We start from the raw sequence: 6,211 nt of genomic DNA, 5'->3' as shown, positions 1-6,211 counted from the left end.
CAGGCTAACCTGAACACTGTTCTCCCTAAACTTTACCAGCATGTTAAATGTCCAACAAGAGGGAAAAGTACTTTAGACCATGTGTATAGTAACATTAAGCATGGTTTTAAAGCACGGGCTCTCCCCCATATAGGGAATTCTGATCACACTTCTCTATTTTTGACTGGGGTATACAGACCACTTATTAATACTGTGAAACCAGCTGTTAAAGTGATTAGAGTGTGGCCTGAGGGTGCATCTGAACAACTACAGGACCACTTTGAATGCACCGATTGGTCTATATTTGTGGATGACAATATAGACACTTACACCTCTTCTGTGCTGTTTTATATAAAAAGTTGTATGGATGTGGTTACCATCACAAAACAAATCCGTATCTTTCCAAACAACAAGCCATGGATGAATAAAGATGTCCGACTACAGCTTAAGGCTCGTAATATGGCTTTCAGGTCCGGGGACTTACAGAACTATAATGTTGCCAGGTCAGAACTGAAAAGGAGTATCAGAGATGCCAAAACGGCCTATAGGAGGAGGATTGAGGGGCAATTTGAAAACTCAGATCCCCGGCGTGCATGGCAAGGGATACAACATATCATAAAACAGGTTAACAACAATAATTCACCAACTAACAACAGCACTGTCATAGCTGGAGATCTCAATCATTTCTTCAGCCGCCATGAGGTAGTGGACGCAGAGCCTGCTAGGACCCTAGCTCCGGTAACTAACAACCAGGGACTCGTGCTACAGACTGCGGAGGTAATAGGCGCACTCCGGAAAACCAACATATGGAAAGCAACGGGTCCAGATGGCGTCCCGGGACGGGTCATTCGAGCCTGTGCCAGGGAGCTGGCGGGGGTTTTCACTGACATTTTTAACATATCCTTGTCAAAGTGCTCTGTTCCGACCTGCCTAAAATCTTCTATAATTGTGCCAATACCCAAGCAGACAGTTATAACGGGGTTCAATGACTATAGACCCGTGGCATTGACACCCATTATTATGAAGTGTTTTGAGAGACTGGTGCTGGAAAAAATCAAGGCTGCTTTACCAGTTACTCTAGACAGCCACCAATATGCTTACAAAACAAACAGGTCTACAGACGATGCTATTTCCATTGCCCTCTACACTGTTCTGCAACACCTGGAACAACCTGGAACATATGCCAGGCTGTTATTTGTAGATTACAGTTCGCCGTTTAACACCATCCTCCCAGGCAGATTGTTCCACAAGATGACTAACCTAGGCCTTGATTATACCATCTGTCTATGGATACGAAACTTTTTAACGAACAGATCACAGATGGTCAGGATGGGCAACTATCATTCTTCGCCCTTGTCTCTTAGTACAGGTGCTCCACAAGGCTGTGTTCTGAGTCCCTTCCTGTACTCTCTATACACCCATGACTGTACACCGACCCACAAAACCAATACTATCATCAAATTTGCTGATGACATGACAGTGGTTGGATTAATTAGCAGGGGAGACGAGCTGGCTTACAGGGAAGAGGTCCAGAGGTTAATAGACTGGTGTGTAGTAAATAATCTGTCTTTAAATACAAAAAAACAAAAGAGCTTATAATTGATTTTAGGAGGAAGAAAGAGCCGTTTCAGCCTTTGGTGATAAATGGGGAGGTTGTGGAGAGAGTGTCAACATTTAAGTTCTTGGGCACACACATCTCGGAGAACCTCACATGGAAACACAATACCAACTGCTTGATTAAGAAGGCTCAGCAGCGACTATACTTCCTGAGGGTTCTCATGAAGGTCAATTTGTCACAACAGCTGCTTTTATCTTTCTACCGTTGTTCCGTAGAGAGCGTCTTGACTTACAACATCCTGGTGTGGTACAGTAGCAGCTCTGTAGCGGAAAAAAAGGCTCTGCAGAGGGTTATTAAAACTGCGCAGAAAATAATCAACACACAACTACCATCTCTGGAAGACATTTACATCTCGCGCTGCCTTCAGAAAACAACAAATATACTGAAAGATTATTCTCATCCAGCTAATCATCTCTTTGAACTTCTGCCTTCTGGAAGACGATATAGAACACTCAAAACACGTACCACTAGATTGTTGAACAGTTTTTACCCGAAGGCCATCATTACACTCAACAGTGCCACGAACTCAACCAGTTAATTGGGACTGTGCAATATAGCGTGAGTGTTGGACGTAAGCGTGGTAGCATGCAAATTCTGAGTTATTTATTAATAATCATTATTATTATTAACCTATTGTTTGAGCTTGTTCTTACTTGTGCAATATAAATTTCGTTGTATTTTCTTACAATGACAATAAATGAATGAATCAATCAATCAATTCACATAGCTGTCACAGGGGCGTCATGCACCAATTTTTTTTAAGGGGGCACAGTGTCAACAGCTCACAGAAATTTGTGCATACACAGACATCAAACGAAATATTATAGAGCTTTCGGTCTTTTCCATGGCACTTACATTTCTAACAATCTGAAAACCCCTGCGTTCATGCAAAAACCTCCAAAATAAAAGTGATTGTCACCACCAGGGGCTGGCTGGTCTAAACTAAAGCCACGCCCCTTTGCAACTCCCACCTCGAGGAGGTCCCCAAAGCCAACCCAATGACCAGACAAACACGGGAACAGGTAAGTAAAATTTAAAACAAGCTTTATTTAGTTAAATATTTAAAAGAATGGGGAATTTGGGGAAAGGGGAAATTAAAACTAATAGGCCTCTTCTTCTCCCTCCAGGGAGACTGCAGCCACGGCAGACAGGCCAAGGGCAGCAAGGGTGCCAACCACCATAAGCTGGGGGAAAAGGGAAACGTCAGGCTCCGGCCTGGGCCCTGCTAACCGTGGCGCCCTCCTTCTTCCGTCCTGGAGGCAGAATAGTTTTGGTGTGACTGGTAAGGAAGATCTCCACTGTCGGTGTACCTTTCCTCGGGCCGGCAGGGGGTCCTCGCCCCACGTGCCTTTACGTTCCCTGTCGTACGTCCGTCCACGTTCTCCTTATGCCCCACAGATAGTCACTGCTACACAAAAGCACTGTTAGCTTGCACTTGAGGTGTCTCTCACCGGCTCTGCTGCTTGCAGCTCTCTGGGTGGGTATCACGTTACACAGTCTGTTTCCTAATTGCTTCTCCTTGCTCTCCACAGGCGGTCGCTAGGACACAAATGACACTGTTACTTGGACTTCGGGTATTGCTCACCGGTTCTGCTGCTTACAGCTCCCTGGGTAAGTATCACGTTCACAGTTTGCTCTTCAGTGGTTCACTCTCGTTCTGCTCTCTCTCCACAGGTGGCCGCTAGAACACAAAGACACTGTCACTGGGACTTCGAGTAATTCTCACCGGCTCTGCTGTTTACAGCTTTCTGGGCAGGTACCACATTCACAGTTTGCTCTTCAATGATTCACTCTCGTTCTGCTCTCTCTCCACAGGTGGCCGCTAGGACACAAAGACACTGTTACTGAGACTTCGAGTATTTCTCACCGGCTCTGCTGCTTACAGCTTTCTGGGTAGGTATCACGTTCACAGTTTGCTCTTCAATGATTCACTCTCGTTCTGCTCTCTCTCCACAGGTGGCCGCTAGAACACAAAGACACTATTACTGAGACTTCGAGTATTTCTCACCGGCTCCGCTGTTTACAGCTTCCTGGGTAGGTATTACGTTCACAGTTTGCTCTTCAATGATTCACTCTCGTTCTGCTCTCTCTCTCCACAGGTGGCCGCTAGGACACAAAGACACTATTACTGAGACTTCGAGTATTTCTCACCGGCTCCGCTGTTTACAGCTTTCTGGGTAGGTATCACGTTCACAGGTGGCTCTTCAATGATTCACTCTCGTTCTGCTCTCTCTCCACAGGTGGCCGCTAGAACACAAAGGCACTGTTGCTGAGACTTCGAGTAATTCTCACCGGCTCTGCTGCTTACAGCTTTCTGGGTAGGTATCACGTCCACAGTTTGCTCTTCAATGATTCACTCTCGTTCTGCTCTCTCTCCACAGGTGGCCGCTAGAACACAAAGACACTGTTACTGAGACTTCGAGTATTTCTCACCGGCTCTGCTGCTTACAGCTTTCTGGGTAGGTATCACGTTCACAGGTGGCTCTTCAATGATTCACTCTCGTTCTGCTCTCTCTCCACAGGTGGCCGCTAGAACACAAAGGCACTGTTGCTGAGACTTCGAGTAATTCTCACCGGCTCTGCTGCTTACAGCTTTCTGGGTAGGTATCACGTCCACAGTTTGCTCTTCAATGATTCACTCTCGTTCTGCTCTCTCTCCACAGGTGGCCGCTAGAACACAAAGACACTGTTACTGAGACTTCGAGTATTTCTCACCGGCTCTGCTGCTTACAGCTTTCTGGGTAGATATGGTTCTCCTCCGTAGGTCAGCAGAGGGGCGAAGGTCACACACCACCTCACCGGGTCGAGCGCTGCCCTATCTCCAATGCCCATAGGCCGATCGATTCCTAGACGGGGGCGCCCTTTTCGTAGAGACCACGGGGCGGCGGACCCTTTCGCCTCTGACTCTGCGACAAAACAGACACAGGTAAGTTCACACCACGAATGTTTCCAATGGTTTACTCACGGTCACGGACAGCTCTTAGTCTGCGTCCCTTCGTACTCCAAACAGCACACTATTTATAATAACAGTGGTTTCTGTAGTCGTTGGCCTCTCCGTCCTCTGCCCAGTGGAAGAAAATGGATGATGCGGGGCTTCGTCTACAAGACACACAGCAACCCACAGCAATACACAGCACCACTCCAAACGTGAAAAAGATTTATTACACAGTCTCACTCACCACACTATAAGTGCACCACAACAAGGGAAGCGCCCGGTGTCCTCCACTGCGCTTGGGCTACGATAAGGCGATGGGAAATATGACCACAATAAGTCTCGTTGCGGTGGCTGGTTGAAGTTGGACTTCTCACGGCTCGCCCACCACACTCTTATAGGGGTAGGGCCGCCCTCCTTCTCCTGGAGGTTTCCAATAGTTATACAAGTTAACTTTTGCCAGTTACTCCACACAAAAAGGGTATACTCACGGCGAATAGCCTTTGTTTACGTTGTACCAGAAGGTCAATTTTCTTCCTGCTTTACTCCTTCAGTATTGATTAAAACACGTTCCTTTCGACCCATAGGATTTTCCTGTTCACTCCAGCAGGTCCACAATCAAAACTGCAACGAGAGAGAGAGAGAACCACAGACAGCCACCACGTCCAAAAACGAGCACAGCTCCGTTTCCCAGCACACACTAAGCACCTCTAACTGTGTTCTAACTGTGCTTTATATACTCCTCTCTGTACTATAATCATCCAATTGCCCGGCGATCTCTTCAACTAGGCACAGCTGTGCCCAATCGGCTGATTACAGCCTCCGTGAATCTGCCGGATGTCCGGTGTTTCCGTTTTCCGGTCTGGACGGAAACATCCGGGCGGAACCAAAACTTCCTCAACTTTTGGTTCCGCCCTGAAAGATCGTCACCCCGTGACATGATGACTAACTTTAATATCAAATACTTATCAATCGGAATAATGACACATTTGCATCACATTCACATCTGAAACGGCATGTTTTATTTAAGTCTTAATGGCTTGTTTAATTGTGTCATTAATGCATTTTGCACAACAACTACATTATCATATAAAATTAATGTAATTTTAAATCCATAAAGTATATAAACAACGAAAATGACATAAGCTATAGCCACGTGATTGATTTTAATGTTCAATAATGATTTTAAAAAATATGTTTAGATAAAATTATTAGAGGAACGGATTTTTGCATTAAATTTTACCTCATGTGAGCATGTGAGATTCCGCGCCCGCGTGAACTTTGGCGAACTTTGGCGTTGTGCCAAGAAGATGAATCTCTGCTAATATAACGTTGAGACGGTCACATTTAAAACCATACATTTTCTACACAGAGACGGTTAACTGCACATTACCGTAATGGGGTTTGGAAATGTTGTGAGCGTTTCTAACACGTTTTAATTCCTAAGAAAGCCAAATGCAGCAGCAAGCCAGCAACAGGAGAGAGCTCGTGAGCGCGCCCAGACGCTGATGACGTCTGCGACTGCGCTCTGACTGCAGCGCCAACTGCCGCCAGAATAAAAGTAATGTAACATGATCAAAACACGATCAAAACGGCGAAAATCTCCGAAAAGTGACAAGGATGCAGCACAGAATGTATAATATTGTGCATAATAACAGATTAAAAGTCAAATAACAGATTAA

This window comes from Paramisgurnus dabryanus, chromosome 6 (genome assembly GCF_030506205.2).
Source record: "Paramisgurnus dabryanus chromosome 6, PD_genome_1.1, whole genome shotgun sequence".
NCBI lineage: Eukaryota > Metazoa > Chordata > Actinopteri > Cypriniformes > Cobitidae > Paramisgurnus > Paramisgurnus dabryanus.
The sequence above is the reverse complement of the archived record's forward strand: the minus strand, read 5'-3'. Positions refer to the sequence as shown.